At 48.2% G+C, this 16274-nt stretch overlaps 1 protein-coding gene across 2 annotated transcripts in view; it reads right to left on the bottom strand.

The window, feature by feature from the left end:
- CYFIP1 (cytoplasmic FMR1 interacting protein 1) overlaps positions 1-7793 on the bottom strand; it is a 115825-nt gene extending 108032 nt beyond the window's left edge. For both annotated transcript variants that reach the window (XM_008017294.3, XM_008017297.3), the window contains exon 1: positions 7693-7793. The gene's annotated coding sequence lies outside the window, so the exon portion shown is untranslated. The remainder of the gene's footprint in view (positions 1-7692) is intronic.
- Positions 7794-16274: the final 8481 nt, after the last annotated feature.

Raw genomic sequence — 16274 nt, 5'->3', positions numbered from 1 at the left:
GAAGAATAACATCAGACCTGGCTTCTCAATATAGACAAAAATCAACCTGAAATGAATTAAAGACTTAAATGTGGCCAGGTGCGGTGGCTCAGCCTATAATCCCTGAGAAGCCCAGGCAGGGGGATCACCTGAGCTCTGGAGTTTGAGACCAGTCTGGGCAACGTGGCGAAACCTCATTTCTACAAAAAAAAAAAAATACACAACTTAGGTGGTGGCTCACACCTGTAATCCCAACACTTTGGGAGGCTGAGGCAGGAGGATCACTTGAGGTAAGGAGTTTTAGACTAGCCTGGCCAACATGGTGAAACCCTGCCTCTACTAAAAATACAAAAATTAGCCAGGTGTGGTGGTGCACGCCTGTAATCCCAGCTACTCGGGAGGCTGAGGCAGGAGAACTGTTTGAACCTGGGCTGGTTGTGGTGCGCTGAGATCGTGCCACTGCACTCCAATCTGGGTGACAGAGTGAGACTCCATCTCAAAAAAAAAAAAAACAAAACCCAAATTTAGCCAGGCATGATGGTGCACCCCTGTAGTGCCAGGTACTGGAGAGGCTGGGTGGGAGAATTGCTTAAGCTCAAAATGTCAAGGCTGCAGTAAGCCGTGATTGCCCCACTGCATTCCAGCCTGGGTGACAGAACAAGACTTTGTCAAAAAAAAAAAAAAAAAAAAAAGAAGAAGAAGCAACTCCCTACCCATTAGCAGTCATTCTCAGTTTTTCTACCTGTTCTTTTCCTATCCTCTCTCTCCTGCTTTCTGGCCCCAGGCAATCACCTGTCTACTTTCTGTCTCTGCGTATTTGCCTATTCTGGACTTTCCCCCTTTTATCTAACTGTGAGTGAGTATCCTTTGACCAACATCTTCCTCTCTCCCCTTCCGCCAGACACCCCAGCCTCTGGTAACCACCATTCTGCTCTGTCCTGTGACATCAGCATTTTCAGATTCCACATATGAGTGAGATCATGCAGCACTTATCTTTCTGTGCCTAGCTCACTTTGAGGAAATAAAGCCTCAAAAGCAAAGGCCACAAAAGAAAAAATAGACAAATGGGATCATAGCAAACGAAAAAGGTTCTGCACAGCAAAGAAATCAATCAACAGAGTAAAGTGACAATCTACAGAATGCAAGAAAATATTTGCAAACAACTAATACGGGATTAACAACAAAAATATACAAAGAATTCAAACAACTCAATAGTAAAAGATCTCAATGGATATTTCTCAAAAGAAGGTGTACAAGTAGCCAACAGGTACATGAAAAAACGCTCAACATCGCTAATCATCAGGGAATCCAAATCAAAACCACAATGCGCTATCACCTCACACCTGTTAGACTGGCTCTTGTCAAAAAGGCAAAAGATAATAAGTGTGGTCCAGGATGTGGAGAAAAGGAAACCCTTGTACACTGTTGGTGGGGATGTAAATCAGTATAACTATTATGGAAAACAGTGCCAGGGGTTCCTCAAAATATTAAAAATAGAACTACCATATGACCTGGCAACACCACTGTTGGGTATATATCCAACAGAAACGAAATCCGTACGTCCGAGAGAGATCTGCACCCCATGTTTATTGCAGCACCTTTCACAACTGCCAAGACACAGAATCAACCTGTCCATCAACAGATGAGCAAGGCCGGGCATGGTGGCTCACATCTGTAATCCTACCACTTTCGAGAGGAAAGGAGGATTGCTTGAGCCCAGGAGTTCAAGACCAGCCTGGGCAACATAATGATACCCCATCTCCATTTTAAAAAATAATTAAAATTTAAAAAACAGAAACAGGCCAGACACGATGGCTCATACCTGTAATCCCAGTACTGGGAGGCTGAGGCAGGTGGATCACTTGAGGTCAGGCGTTCGAGACTGGCCTGGCCAACATGGTGAAACCCCATCTCTACTGAAAATGCAAAAAAAGTAGTCGGGCTTGGTGGCACCTCCTGTAATCCCAGGTACTTGGGAAGCTGAGGCATGAGAATCACTTGAACCCGGGAGGCGGAGATTGCAGTGAACTGAGATCACACCACTGCACTCCAGCCTGGGTGACAGACTGAGACCCTGTCTCAAACAAACAAACAAAAACTGGATTATGGTGATGGCTGCACAGCTCCAGAAATCGTCTAAAAATTATTGTATAGTTGTCCCTGAAACAACACGTGTTTGGACCATGCGGGTCCACCTATTTGCAGACTTTTTCCAGTAAAAGTTACATGGAGTATGCCTGCCTCTCTGGCCCCTCTTCCACCTCCTCCACTTCTCCCTCGGCCACCCCCAAGACAGCAAAACCAACCCATCCACTTCCTCCTCCTCGGCCTGCTCACTGAGGATGGAGACCTTTCTGATGATCCACTTCCACGTGACGAGTAGTCAGTTTATTTTCTCTTCCTCATGATTTTCTTAACATTTTCTTTTCTCTAGCTTACTTTATTATGAGAACACAGTATGTAATACACATAACTTACAAAATCTGTGTTAATCATATGTTATCAGTAAGGTTTCTGGTCAACAGCAGGCTATTCGTAGTTTTAACTTTTGGGAAGTCAAAAGTTATACTCGTTCAGCCTGGCCAACATAGTGAAATCCCGTCTCTACTAAAAATACAAAATTAGCCGGGCATGGTGGTGGGCGCCTGTAATCCCAGCTACTCAGGAGGCTGAGGCAGGAAAATCTCTTGAACCTGGTTAGGTGAAGGTTGCAGTGAGCCGAGATCACACCACTGCACTCCACAGCCTGGGTGACAGAGAGATACCGCTCAGGGAAAAAAAAAAAAAAAAAAAAGGCCGGGCGCGGTAGCTTATGCCTGTAATCCCAGCATTTTGGGAGGCCAAGGCAGGCGGATCACAAAAGTCAGGAGATAGAGACCATCCTGGCTAAAACGGTGAAACCCTGTCTCTACTAAAAAAAAAAAAATACAAAAACAAACAAAAAAAAATTATCCAGGCATGGTGGTGGGCGCCTGTAGTCCCAGCATTCTGGGAGACAGGGTCGGGCGGATCACCTGAGGTCAGGAGGTCAAGACCAGCCTGACCAACACGGTGAAACCCTGTAGCTACTAAAAACACAAAATTAGCTGGGCGTGGTGGTGCACGCCAGTAATCCCAGCTACTTGGGAAGTTGAAGCAGGAGAATGGCTTAAACCGGGGAGGCAGATGTTGCAGTGAGTCAAGATTGTGCCATTGCACTCTAGCCTGGGCAACAAGAGCCAAACTCCTTCTCAAAAAAAAAAAAAAAGTTACACTCGGATTTTCAACTGCACAGGGATCCCTAACCCCCCTTGCTCACAGGTCAGCCAACCATATACTTAAAAGTAGGTGAATTTTACAAATTAGGTACATTATACCTCAATAAACAAAATTTTTGTTTAAAATTTTTGTTTTTAAAGCATGCTAATACTTTTAAATTGGAATTGGGTTAAATTTATAGATTAATATGAAGAGAACTGATGTCTTTACCATGTTGAGTGTTCCAACCACTGACCATGGTATGTCCCCCCACTTACTTAAATGATCTTTGATTTCTCTCATCTTCAGCATATGGATCCTGTAAGTCTTATTCGATGTATACCTAAGTATTTGATTCTTTTGAAGCAAGCGAAACGGTGTGTTTTTAAATTTAACTTTCTTTTTTTTTTTTTGAGACAGAGTCTCGCTCTGTTGCCCAGGCTGGAGTGCAATGGCGCTATCTTGGCTCACCACAACCTCCGCCTCCCGGGTTCAGGCGATTCTCCTGCTTCCGCCTCCTGAGTATCTGGGACTACAGGCGCATGCCACCATGCCCAGCTAATTTTTGTATTTTTAGTAGAGACAGAGTTTCACTATGTTGGCCAGGCTGGTCTCGAACTCCTGACCTCGTGATCCACCTACCTTGGCCTCCCAAAGTGCTGGGATTACAGGCGTGAGCCACTGCATCTGGCCAAATTTAACTTTCTAATTGTACACTGTTAGTACAGTAGTCCCCACTTATCTGTAGTTTCATTATCTGCAATTTCTGTTTTCCCAGTTACAGCTGCCTGTAGTCAACTGCCCTCCAAAAATAGGTGAGTGCATACAAAGAGATATTTTGAAAGAGAGAACACATTTATATAACTTTTTTCAGTATATAATTATTCTACGTTATGAACGGTTATTGTTGTTAATCTCTTTCTGCGCCTAGTTTTTAAATTAAGCTTTATCATAGGCATAGATGTATAGGGGAAAAAACACAGTCCACAGAAGGTTCTGTCTTATCGGAGGTTTTGGGCATCTGCTGGAACGTATCCTCCATGGATAACAGGGACTGTTGTAAACAGAAATAAGGTCAGCTTGTATAGTGTTGACTTTGCATGTATCTCCCCACGGATAAGGGGCACTGCTGTATGTAGAAATAAAGTCGCCAGGGCAGGCCCGGTGGCTCACGCTTGTGATGCCAGCACTTTGGGAGGCTGAGGTGGGCGGATCAGGTTGGGAGTTCCTGACCAGCCTGACCAACATGGAGAAATCCCCTCTCTACTAAAAAAACAAAATTAGCCAGGCGTGGTGGCACATGCCTGTGATCCTGCTGCTTGGAAGGCTGAGGCAGGAGCATCACTTGAACCCGGGAGGCAGAGGTTGCGGTGAGCCAAGATCGCACCATTGCACTCTAGCCCAGCAACAAGAGTTAAACTCTGTCTAAAAAAAAATAAAATAAAATAAAATAAAAATAAGGTCGCCTTCTGTGTGTTGACTTTGTGTCTTGTAACCTCATTAACTAGTTCTAGTAGCTTTTTCACAGATTCCTTGGATTTTCTACGTAGATAATCATGTTGTTGGCAAATAGGGACAATTTTCCCTTTCCAATCTATATGCCTTTTACTTCTTTGTCTGATGTTACTGCACTGGCTAAAATAAGGTTTTTAAATTATGTCATGTAATTAATCCATGCTTTATCTATGGCCTCTAAAGGCTGGCTAAACTTTAATAGGAAAAACAATGAGAATAGCTTGGACGTGTTAGTTAAAACTTCAACACTATAAAATATGTTTTGGCCGGGCGCGGTGGCTCACACCTGTAATCCCCAGCACGTTGGGAGGCCAAGGTGGGTGGATCACCTGAGATCAGGAGTTTGAGACCAGCCTGGCCAACATGGCAAAACCCTGTCTCTACTAAAAATACAAAAATTAGCCGGGTGTGGTGGCAGGCGCCTATAATCCCAGCTACTTGGGAGGCTGGGGCAGGAGAATTGCTTGAACCCAGGAGGCGGAGTTTGCAGTGAGCCAAGATCACACCACTGTACTCCAGCCTGGGTGACAACAGTAAAACCCCATCTCAAAAAAAAAAGGGTGAGGGGGAAGAAAAGAAAAGAAAAGAATTTAGCTATTATTTAAACCCAAAGTCACCTTTAGCATTATAAACTTGAGTATGTGTACAAAGATACAGACACAAGCACTGACTGTAGTGGTGAAAAACAGTAAATAACTATAATGTCAATTAACAGGAGGCTGATAAAATTATGAAACATCCACACTACAGAATACTACAGTCATTTGGCCGGGCACAGTGGCTCATGCCTGTAATCCCAGCACTTTGGGAGGCTGAGGCGGGTGGATCACTTGAGGTCAGGAGTTTAAGACCAGCCTGGGCAACATGGGAAAACCCCGTCTCTACTAAAAAGACAAAAATCAGCCGGGTATGGTGGCACGTGCCTGTAATCCCATCTACTCAGGAGGCTGAGGTGGGAGAACCACCTGAACCCAGGAGGCAGAGGTTGTGGTGAGCCAAGTTTGCACCACTGCACTCCAGTCTGGGCCACAGAGCAAGACTCCATCTCAAAAAAAAAAAAAAAAAAAAGAATACTATAGAGTTATTTAAAAGATTGAAGGAAATCTGTGTGTATATACTGTATATATCAACATGTGAAGATTGCTAAGATCTTTAAGTAACCTAACATCATTAAGTGAAAAATGTACGATAATATATGCAATATGATCTCGCTATGTTATCTAAAAAATTGCTTACGCAGAGAAAAGACTGTATACTACTTAGAAGTACCGAGGGAATTTCACTTCTAGCATACACGGTTCCCTACTGCTTAATGTTTTTAATGAACTATAGTTTTGTAATTTTTCTCAGTACTTTATCATTTTAGTCTCTCTCTCAGGCTGTATCCGAGAGCCACATTTTTCAGACGCTTGTATCTTTACTCTTCAGGGACAAACCAGAGCATAGCTGAATGTCCCACGCCTTATGCTAAGTGAAACAAGCCAGACTGCAAGCCCACATGTGACATCCTGGAACGGGCAAAGCAGGAGGACTGAGGAACAGGCAGGTGGCTGCAAGAGCGGGAAGGAGAGAGGCTGCCTTCCTGAGTATCCCGACAGCGGTGGCAGTCACGACAGTTCACGCATCTGTTAAAGCTCACTGAACTGCACACCAAAAAGTGAATCTTACTATATGTAAATTTTAAAACAAATTTAAACACACACACAAACTTAGGGGGTACATTTTCTTGGAGCGCGGCACAGACACGTCTTAACGCAGGAAACGTCCTCCGCCACGACTCCAGGGCGCCTCGGCCGCAGTGAGGGCACCGGCGCTCTCTTCCTACTGGCCCTGCCAGTGCACACCTGCTACGGTCCGCGCCCACTCACAGCGCGACTCGTTCTTCCAGGCTCCGCGCCTGCAGATCCAGACATCACTTGGAAAGCCGCTGGCCACCCGCGGGGACAGGGCAGCACGCGTGGGGCCCCCGCGGGTCCCGGCCTGGCCGGGACTCTGTCGCAGCCACCAAGCTGTCAAGCACAGCAATGCGCGCCCTGCACCGGGCATCACCGCGGCTCCGACCACGCCTCATCCCGGAGTCCGCCGGGCGACTCCAAGAACCACCACCGTTCCCTGCGCGGCCACGGTGCCCTGCGCCGCCGGAAAACAAACGCTCACGAGCCTCAGTCCCCAGCGGCGACCACGCGGCGCTGGGCTCAATCAGCAGCCGCTCCCTGATTGGACTTCACAGCGGAGCTGACACCGTCCAGACGCCCCTCTCAGCTTAAAATACGCTCCAGCAACCCCGTTTCCCAATTATTCTTCCACCCTTCTGGTCACACCCACAATGCGCTGCAAATTAAGCTCACGCATTTCACCCTTAAAATACACAATTCAGACGCTTGTGCGAAACAGTGCGGCCCCCGTAACAATCGCGCCTCCTTAACAAAGCCCAAAACTCCTCTCTCCAAGAATGCGCGGAATGGCTCCGCCGGGCTCCCTCCGGTGCTCACAGGGGCACGAAACAAAAACGGGTTCAGATCTTGCTGCGCGACCTTAGCGCAACATTAGCAATCTCCTTGCTCCTTACTTTCCAACAAAAACGTGAAACACGAAGGTATTCCTTCCCCACTGGAGCTGTGCCACGTGCCGGGGCGCGGAATCCGGGATCGCGGGGCGCGAGGCGGGGAACGCGGGGGCGGGGAGCTCGGGGCCGAGGCCGAAAGGCCGGGGGCGCGGGGCCCGGGAGGCCGGTGCAGGGAGTGCGGGGACCTGGAGCCCGGGACGCGCGGGAGCCCGGGGTCGCGACCTGGGGGACGCGGGGACCAGGGCGATCCCGGAGGCCGCGCCGCCGGGGAGGCCGCGCCGCCGGGGTGGGGGGCTCCGTCTCAGCCCCGCCGCCGCCCGGGCTGGCCCAGGTTCCGAGGGGGACTCGAACCCCACGGAGGCCGCCGGCGGGCGCGGGCGAGCGGGGTTTCTCACCTGGGTCCGCGGCGGCTTGGGGGTCCTGGGCGGGCCCCGGGAGTTTCCTTGGCCGAGTGAGTCACTCGGGCTGGCCGGGAATGCGCCAGGAAACACTCGGCCTCCTCCCCTTCCTCCCGGGGCGGGGGCTCTCCCGGCTCGGCCTCTTCCTCCCGGCGCTCCTCCCTCCCGGCCGCGGCCCCGGCCGCTCCCTCCTCCCGGCGGGGCGTCCCCGGCCGGCCGCTTCCCCCACGCCGGCCGCCGAAGGTGTCCTCCCAGGCGGAGAGCCCCTGGCCACCTGCCGGCCGGCGCCACCTCAGCCTGCGCGGGACGACGGGGTCGGGGCGGAGCGGGCGTGGGGTCCTCCCGCGGGTCCGTCCGGCTCGGAGCGCGGAGGAACGGGGTCCGCACGCCGCCCCGGGGCTCCGCCGGGAAGGAGCTCAAGGGGACGCCCCGAGTGTCCTGTGGCGCCGCCCCGTGGCGCCGCCCCGCCTGGCAGGAGGCGCTCACCTGCGCCCGTCGGCGGGTCCAGGAGCGGCAGGTCCGCGCGCACACCCAGCTGGGGACCCTCCACCGGCCCCTGCGGCCCCGTCGCCCACGAGAGCCGGGGCAAATCCGAGCGCCGACCTGCCGGAACGGGAAGGAAACCCGATTTGAGCTCGTGCCAGAAAACAATCTTGAAAGGCCGGTGGAGTAACAGACCTCACGCGGAAACGCTGAGCGGAGTGAGCGGCTCACAGGCGCGCTTAGGAAAACTGCCCTAAACCCCTGCTCGGCCCCGGCAACCTCACTGCCCTTCACCCGCGACCCCTGGTGCTCACGGAGCACCGTGAGGATGGGCATCGGCTATTCTGGTCCGGCCTCTAGATGATGAAGCTTTGGCTACGCCCGCCTGTGCTCTGCGTAAGGCAAAAAGCAGCAAATGACTCCTCACCAGCGGATTGAGACAATCTACCCGCTGACTCAATATTCAGATACCACTTTCTCACATCCCTGCAAAACGGGGGTTTGGATGACATTCTGGTTCCCAGTCCACACATTTTCACATCAGCAGATTACTGCTTTTCTGTGCCTAGGGTGGAGTCTCAAAATTAGATTCCAAATGTTTTTACATTGTAGACGACAAGACAGAACCCAAATTCAAGTTATACTGTGATAATTTAAAAATGTGTAATCCCGGCCAGGCGCAGTGGCTCACGCCTGTCATTGCAGCACTTTGGGAGGCCGAGGTGGGCGGATCACCTGAGGTCAGGAGTTCGAGACCAGCCTGGCCAACATGGCAAAACCTTGTTTCTACTGAAAATACCAAAATTAGCTGGGTGTGGTGGTGGGCGCCTGCATTCCCAGCTACCCGGGGACTGAGGCATGACAATCGCTTGAATCCAAGAGATGGAGGTTGGAGTGAGCCGAGATCAGGCCACTGCACTCCAACCTGGCAACAGAGAGAGACTCCATATTTAAAAAAATAAATAAATAAATAAATAAAATAAAATAAAATAAAAGAAATTTTTTTAAAAAAATGGTACTAGAATAACTGCATAACGATGTGGAAAAACTGAAACTCAACCTCCTCCCCAACAGCATGTACAAAAAGTAACTGACTGTGTATGGATCATAGACCTAAATTTGAAAGCTAAAGATACAAAGCTTCTAGAAGAAAACATAAGAGAATAATTTTATAACTGTAGAGTAGAGGTAGGCAAGATTTCTCAAAAATATAGGGTTAGTACCTTTAGAAAAAAATCATAAATTGATTTGATCGAAATTTAAAATTTCTCATCAAAAGATAAAGTTAAAAGAGTGAAAAGGCATAGACAATATTACAAGACAATACTGCAGTACCTGTAACAGAGAGCTTGTGTCCAGAATATATAAAGAACCCGGGCAACAATACAATGACAATGCAGGAAAAATAGGTCCAAAGACTCACACTTTAGAAAGAAACTACTTTGGAAGTCTTTTATAAAATTCAACATATATTTATTCAACATATATATCTCCTATGACGGTGATTCTACTTCTCTCTCTCTCTCTCTCTTTTTTTTTTTTTTTTTTTTTTGACAAAGAATCTCGCTGTGTCGCCCAGGCTGGAGTGAGTGGCGCGATCTCGGCTCACTGCAAGCTCCGCCTCCTGGGTTAAATTCTCCTGCCTCAGCCTCCCGAGTAGCTGGGACTACAGGCGCCCGCCACCTCGCCCGGCTAGTTTTTTTGTATTTTTAGTGGAGACGGAGTTTCACTGTGTTAGCCAGGATGGTCTGGATCTCCCGACCTCGTGATCCACCTGCCTCGGCCTCCCAAAGTGCTGTGATTACAGGCGTGAGCCACCGCGCCCGGCCTGATGGTAATTCTACTTCTAAGTATTTACCTAATAGAAATACAAATTAATCTCTGCACAAAAACTTACATAATGACTATTCTTTTTTTGTCTCTTTTTTTTTTTTTTTTTTTTTTTTTTTTTTTTTTTTTTTTGAGACAGAGTTTCATTCTTTGTCGCCCAGGCTGGAGTGCAATGGCCTGATCTCCGCTCACCACAACCTCCACCTCCCGGGTTAAAGCAATTCTCCTGCCTCAGCCTCCCGATTAGCTGGGATTACAGGCATGTGCCGCCACTCCAGGCTAATTTGCATTTTTAGTAGAGACGGGGTTTCTCCATGTTGGCAGGCGGGTCTCCAACTCCCCACCTCAGGTAATCTGCCCACCTAGGCCTCCCAAAGTGCTGGGATTACAGGCATGAGCCACCGCACCTGGCTGTATAATGAATATTTTTACTTATTTATAATCGATAAAAACTAGAAACAGCCCAAAGTGCACAAATAGGAGAATGGATAAACAAATACGGTTCATATAATGGAATATTACTCAGCAATAAAAAGGAAAGAACAAATCAAAAGGATTCTTGTGTTCTTCCATTTCACACTCACCAGGATGCCTACTATCAACAAACAAGGCCGGGAGTAGTAGTTCATGCCTGTAATCCCAGCTACTTGGGAGGCTGAGGCAGGAGACTTGCTTGAACCCAGGAGGCAGAGGTTGCAGTGAGCCAAGATCCTGCCACTGCACTCCAGCCTGGGTGACAGAGTGAGACTCCATAATAATAACAATAATAATAATAATAAAATTAAAATAAAGTAACAAGTGTTGGCATGGATATGATTAAATTGGAACTCTGTACTCTTAGTGGGAATGTAAAATGGTGCCACTATGGAAAACAATATGATGTTTCCTAAAAAAAAAAATAAGCAAGATATATACCAAAAAAATTGAAAACAGGATTTTGAAGAGATATTTGTACACCCATGTTCATAGCAACTTTTTTTTTTTTTTTTTTTAAACAGAGTCTTGGCCGGGCGCGGTGGCTCACGCCTGTAATCCCAGCACTTTGGGAGGCCGAGGCGGGCGGATCACAAGGTCAGGAGATCGAGACCATGGTGAAACCCCGTCTCTACTAAAAATAGAAAAAATTAGCCGGGCGCAGTGGCGGGCGCCTGTAGTCCCAGCTACTCGGGAGGCTGAGGCAGGAGAATGGCGTGAACCCGGGAGGCGGAGCTTGCAGTGAGCCGAGATTGCGCCACTGCACTCCAGCGTGGGCGACAGAGCGAGACTCCGTCTCAAAAAAAAAAACAAAAACAAAAACAAAAACAACAACAAAAAAAAAACAGAGTCTCGCTCTGTCACCCAGGCTAGAGTGCAGTAGCATGATCTTGGCACACTGCAGCCTCTGCCTTTTGGGTTCAAGTGATTCTCCCGCCTCAGCCTCCCAAATCCTGGGACAACAGGCATAGCAACAGTCTTCATAACAGTTAAAATGTGGAAGAAGCCAAGTGTCCACTGACAGGTGAATGGATAAACAAAAGGCAGTTTATCCATATGATGGAATATTATTCAGATTTTAAAAGTGGAGAAACTGTCACATGGACAAACCTTGAGGACACTGTGCGAAATGAAATGGGCCAGGCACAAACAGAGACGCACCGTGTGACTGCACTCAGATGAGGTGCCTAGGGAGTTACATTTGGGAGACAGAAAGTGGGATGGTGGTTGCCAGGGTCTGGAGAAGGGGAGATGGGAGTTGTGTGATGGGTACAGGGTTTCAGGTCTGCAAGATGAAAAGATTTCTGGAGATGGATAGTGGTGGCAGTTACACAGCAATGTGCTTTTTGTTTTGTTTTGTTTTGTTTTTTTAGAGATGGAGTCTCACTCTGTCACCCAGGCTGGAGTGCAGTGGCACCATCTCGGCTCACTGCAAGCTCCCTTCCTGGGTTCACACCATTCTCCTGCCTCAGCCTCCCGAGTAGCTGGGACTACAGGCACCTGCCACCACACCCAGCTAATTTTTGTATTTTTAGTAGAGACGGGTTTTCACTGAGTTAGACAGGATGGTCTCGATCTCCTGACCTCATGATCCGCCCACTTCGGCCTCCCAAAGTGCTGGGATTATAGGCATAAGCCACCGCACCCGGTCTACACAGCAATGTAAATAGACTTAACTATGCACTGAAAATGGCTAAGATGGTAAATTTTATGTGTATTTTACCACACAAAAATCAAAACATTAAATACTGAAAAAAAGTTTTTAAAAGGGGAAGAGAATGGATATACAAGTAGTATTATAAAACAGATGAACCTCAAAATTATTCTGTAATTTTCCACACACAAAAGACAACGTACATATTGTGGGATTCCATCTATATGAACTTCCATGCACTACTCACTGATGACAGAAGTCAGAAATTGGCCGGGCGTGGTGGCTCACCCCTGTAATCCCAGCACTTTGGGAGGCCGAGGTGGGCGGATCACTTGAGGTCAGGAGTTCCACACCAGCCTGGCCAACATGGAGAAACCCCTTCTCTATTAAACATACAAAAAATTAGCCAGGTGTGGTGGTGGGTTCCTCTAATCCCAGCTACTCAGGGGGCTGAGACAGAAGAATCGCTTGAACCCAGGAGGCGGAGGTTGCAGTGAGCTAAGATCATGCCACCGCACTCTAGCCTGAGTGACAGAGTGACACTCTGTCTCAAAAAAAAAAAAAAAAAGTCAGAAAGTGTTTGCTTGGGTGAGGTGGTCTGCAGCGAGTAGGATGGACTGAAAAGAAGCGTGTGGTGGACAGGCCAGGTGCAGTGGCTCACGCCTGTAATACCAGCACTTTGGGAGGCTGAGGCAGGCTGATCACGAGATAAGGAGATCGAGACCATCCTGGCTAACACGGTGAAATTTCATCTCTACTAAAAATACAAAAAAAAAAACAAAAACAAAAAACTAGCCGGGCGTGGTGGCGGTACCTGTAGTCCCAGCTACTCAGGAGGCTGAGGCAGGAGAATGGCAGGAACCCGGGAGGCAGAGTTTTCAGAGAGCCGAGATCGCGCCACTGCACTCCAGCCTGGGCGACAGAGCAAGACTCCGTCTCAAAAAAAAAAAAAAAAAAGAAAAAGAAAAGAAAAAGAAAAAAGGTGTGTGGGAAACTTCTGGGGACTTGGAAATATTCTGCATCTTTGTCAGGCTGATATTGACACAGGCATATTATGTCAGTCAGGGTTCAACCAGAAAAGCAGAATCAGTAGGAGATTTACTGCAAGGAATTGGCTTATGCACTATGGGGGCTGGCTCGGCCAGTCTGAAATCTGGAGGGCAGGCCCTCAGAAAGTTACTGTCCTGTGGCTGTGGCAGTGGCTCACCCCTGTAAACCCAGCACTTTGGGAGGCTGAGATGGGTAGACCACCTGAGGTCGGGAGTTCGAGACCAACCTGACCAACATGGAGAAACCCCGTCTCTACTAAAAATACAAAAAATTAGCCGGATGTGGTGGCACATGCCTGCAATCCCAGCTACTTGGGAGGCTGAAGCAGGAGAATTGCTTGAACCCAGGGGGCAGAGGTTGTGGTGAGCCAAGATCACTCCATTGCACTCCAGCCTGGGCAACAAGAGCAAAACTCCATCTCAAAAAAAAAAAAAAAAAAAGATACTGTCCTGTTTTTAGGTTTCTGTCATGGTCACGACAAATTACTACAAATTTAGTGGCTCTGGTAAACTGAAAAAGCATCCCCCAGGCCAGGCGCGGTGGCTCACGCCTGTAATCCCAGCGCTTTGGGAGGCCAAGACGGGCATGGATCACGAGGTCAGGAGATCGAGACCATTCTGACTAACACGGTGAAATGCCGTCTCTACTAAAAATACAAAAATTAGCCGGGCACGGTGGCGGGCGCCTGTAGTCCCAGCTACAAGGGAGATTGAGGCAGGAGAATGGCGTGAATCCAGGAGGTGGAACTTGCAGTGAGTGGAGATCTTGCCACTGCATTCCAGCCTGGGCGGCAGAGCAGACTCCGTCTCAAAAAAAAAAAAAAAAAAAAAAAAAAAAAAAAAAAAAAAAAAAAAAAAAGCATCCCCCGGCAAATACCTGTGTCAAATCCCTGGAACTTGTGAATGTTACTACTATGTTGAAACCCCATCACCAAGGTGATGGTATCGGGAGGCAGGGCCTTTGGGAGGTGACAGGTCACAAGGGTAGAGTCCTCATGAGTGGGATGTGTGCCCTTATAAGAGACAACCCAGAGAAATGCCTTGTCCTTTCTGCCATGTGAAGACACAGCCAGACAACAGCCACTGAGAACCAGACACTGGGCCCTCACCAGACACCGACTCTGTGGTGCTGTGATCTTGGGCACTCAGCTTCCAGAACTGTGAGTAATACATTTCTCCTGTTTATAGCCACCCAGTCTATGGTGCTTTGTTATAGCAGTTTTAACAGACTAAGACAGTTACCTTATATGAAGAAAAAGGGTCTTAGCAGATCTAACTTCTTGAGATGGGATCATCTTAGATTATCTGAAGGGGCCCTAAATCCAATAAGCAGTGTGCTTACAAAGGACACTCAGAGAGCAGACCCAGAGAAAGAGGCAGTGTGAACACAGAGAGGGGAGTGAAGCAGCCACACAGCCACAGTCATAGAATGCTGGCAGCCCCCAAAACTAAGTAGGTAAAGAATGGTGGAGGCAAGGCCCTATTGCTGCCTTGAATTTTGGCCTTCCAGCCTCCAGAACTTCAAGATAATTAATATCTAGTTTTTTGTTGTTGTTGTTTGTTTGTTTTTTGAGACAGAGTCTTGCTCTATTGCCAGGCTGGAGTGCAGTGGCGCGATCTCACCTCACTGCAACCTCCGACTCCCTGGTTCAAGCGATTCCCCTGCCTCAGCCTCCCGAGTAGCTGGGACTACAGGTGTGTACCACCGCGCCCGGCCAATTTTTTGTATTTTAATAGAGATGAGGTTTCACTATGTTGGCCAGGATGGTCTCGATCTCCTGACCTCGTGATCTGCCTGCCTCGGCCTTCCAAAGTGCTGGGATTACGGGAGTGAGCCACCACACCTGGCCTATCTGTTGTTTTAAACCACCAGGTTATGATAATGTGTCACAGCAGCCACAGGCAACAGTGGCTTAAAATGATGCAAATTTATTCTATTACACTTCTGCAGTTCAGGAGTTCATCTGAGTCTTGCTGGGCCAACACTGACATGTCAGCAGGACTGCGTTCCTTTCTAGAGGTGTTAAGACCACATCTGCTTCCCTGTCTTCCCCTTCCCCAGCTTGTTTTTCTTGTTGTTGTTGTTTTGTTTTTTGTTTTTTGTTTTTTTTTTTTTGAGACAGGGTCTTGCTCTGTCACCCAGGCTGGAGTGCAATGGCTCAATCTCGGCTCACCACAACCTCTGCTTCCGAGGGTCAAGCGATTCTCCTGCCTCAGCCTCCCAAGTAGCTGGGATTACAGGCATGTGCCACCACGCCTGGCTAGTTTTTGTGTTTTTAGTAGAGACGGGATTTCTCCATGTTGGTCTAGAGGCCACTCACATTCCTGGATCCTGCCTCACTCCCTTGACTTTCTCCATCTTCAAAGCCCACAGTTGGCACTGCTGTCAGGTTGCTCTGGTCTCACACCTTTCTCTTGGACTGTGCTCGTGTCCCCTCTTCTACCTTTAGAAGTCTGTGTGACAACATCCCTGTCCCCCAGATAATACAGGGTAACGTCTCTATCTCCAGTCAGTTGACTAGCAGCCTTAATTCCATCTGCAATTTTAATTCTTCTCTTGCCATGTAAACTGACATAGTCACACGGCCCAGGGATTACAAAGCAGACAGCTTTGGGGCTACCATTCCGCCTTCTCTCAGGAAGCTGGAGCTCTGCCTCAAGGTCCTCCAACTCATTGAATCAGGCCCAGCTGGACTGTCTGGCATCATCTCCTTTACTTAAAGTCACAACTGATACGAAATTTAATCACATCCAGTAAATACCTTCTAGCAACACGGGGTGTGTGTTTGATAGAACAGCTGGGACAGTAGCCTCACCAGGTTGACACAATAAAAAGACCACCACAACCCACCCCTTGTTAACTTGGCACCCATACATATCCCCTTAAATCACACTTGTCTTGGTCTGTTTTTTAAATTTATTATTTATTTATTTCCCTAGAGACAGGGTCTCACTTTGTTGTCCAGGTTGGCCTTGAACTCCTGGCCTCCAGGGATCCTCCCACCTGGGCCTACCAAAGTGCTGGGATTACAGGTGTGAGCCATGTGCCCAGCCAACCAGGAGGAACTTTAATTCCTGCTCAACTGATC

The sequence above is a fragment of the Chlorocebus sabaeus genome, chromosome 26 (genome assembly GCF_047675955.1).
Source record: "Chlorocebus sabaeus isolate Y175 chromosome 26, mChlSab1.0.hap1, whole genome shotgun sequence".
Taxonomy (NCBI): Eukaryota; Metazoa; Chordata; class Mammalia; order Primates; family Cercopithecidae; genus Chlorocebus; species Chlorocebus sabaeus.
This window is presented reverse-complemented; position numbering and strand designations above follow the sequence as displayed.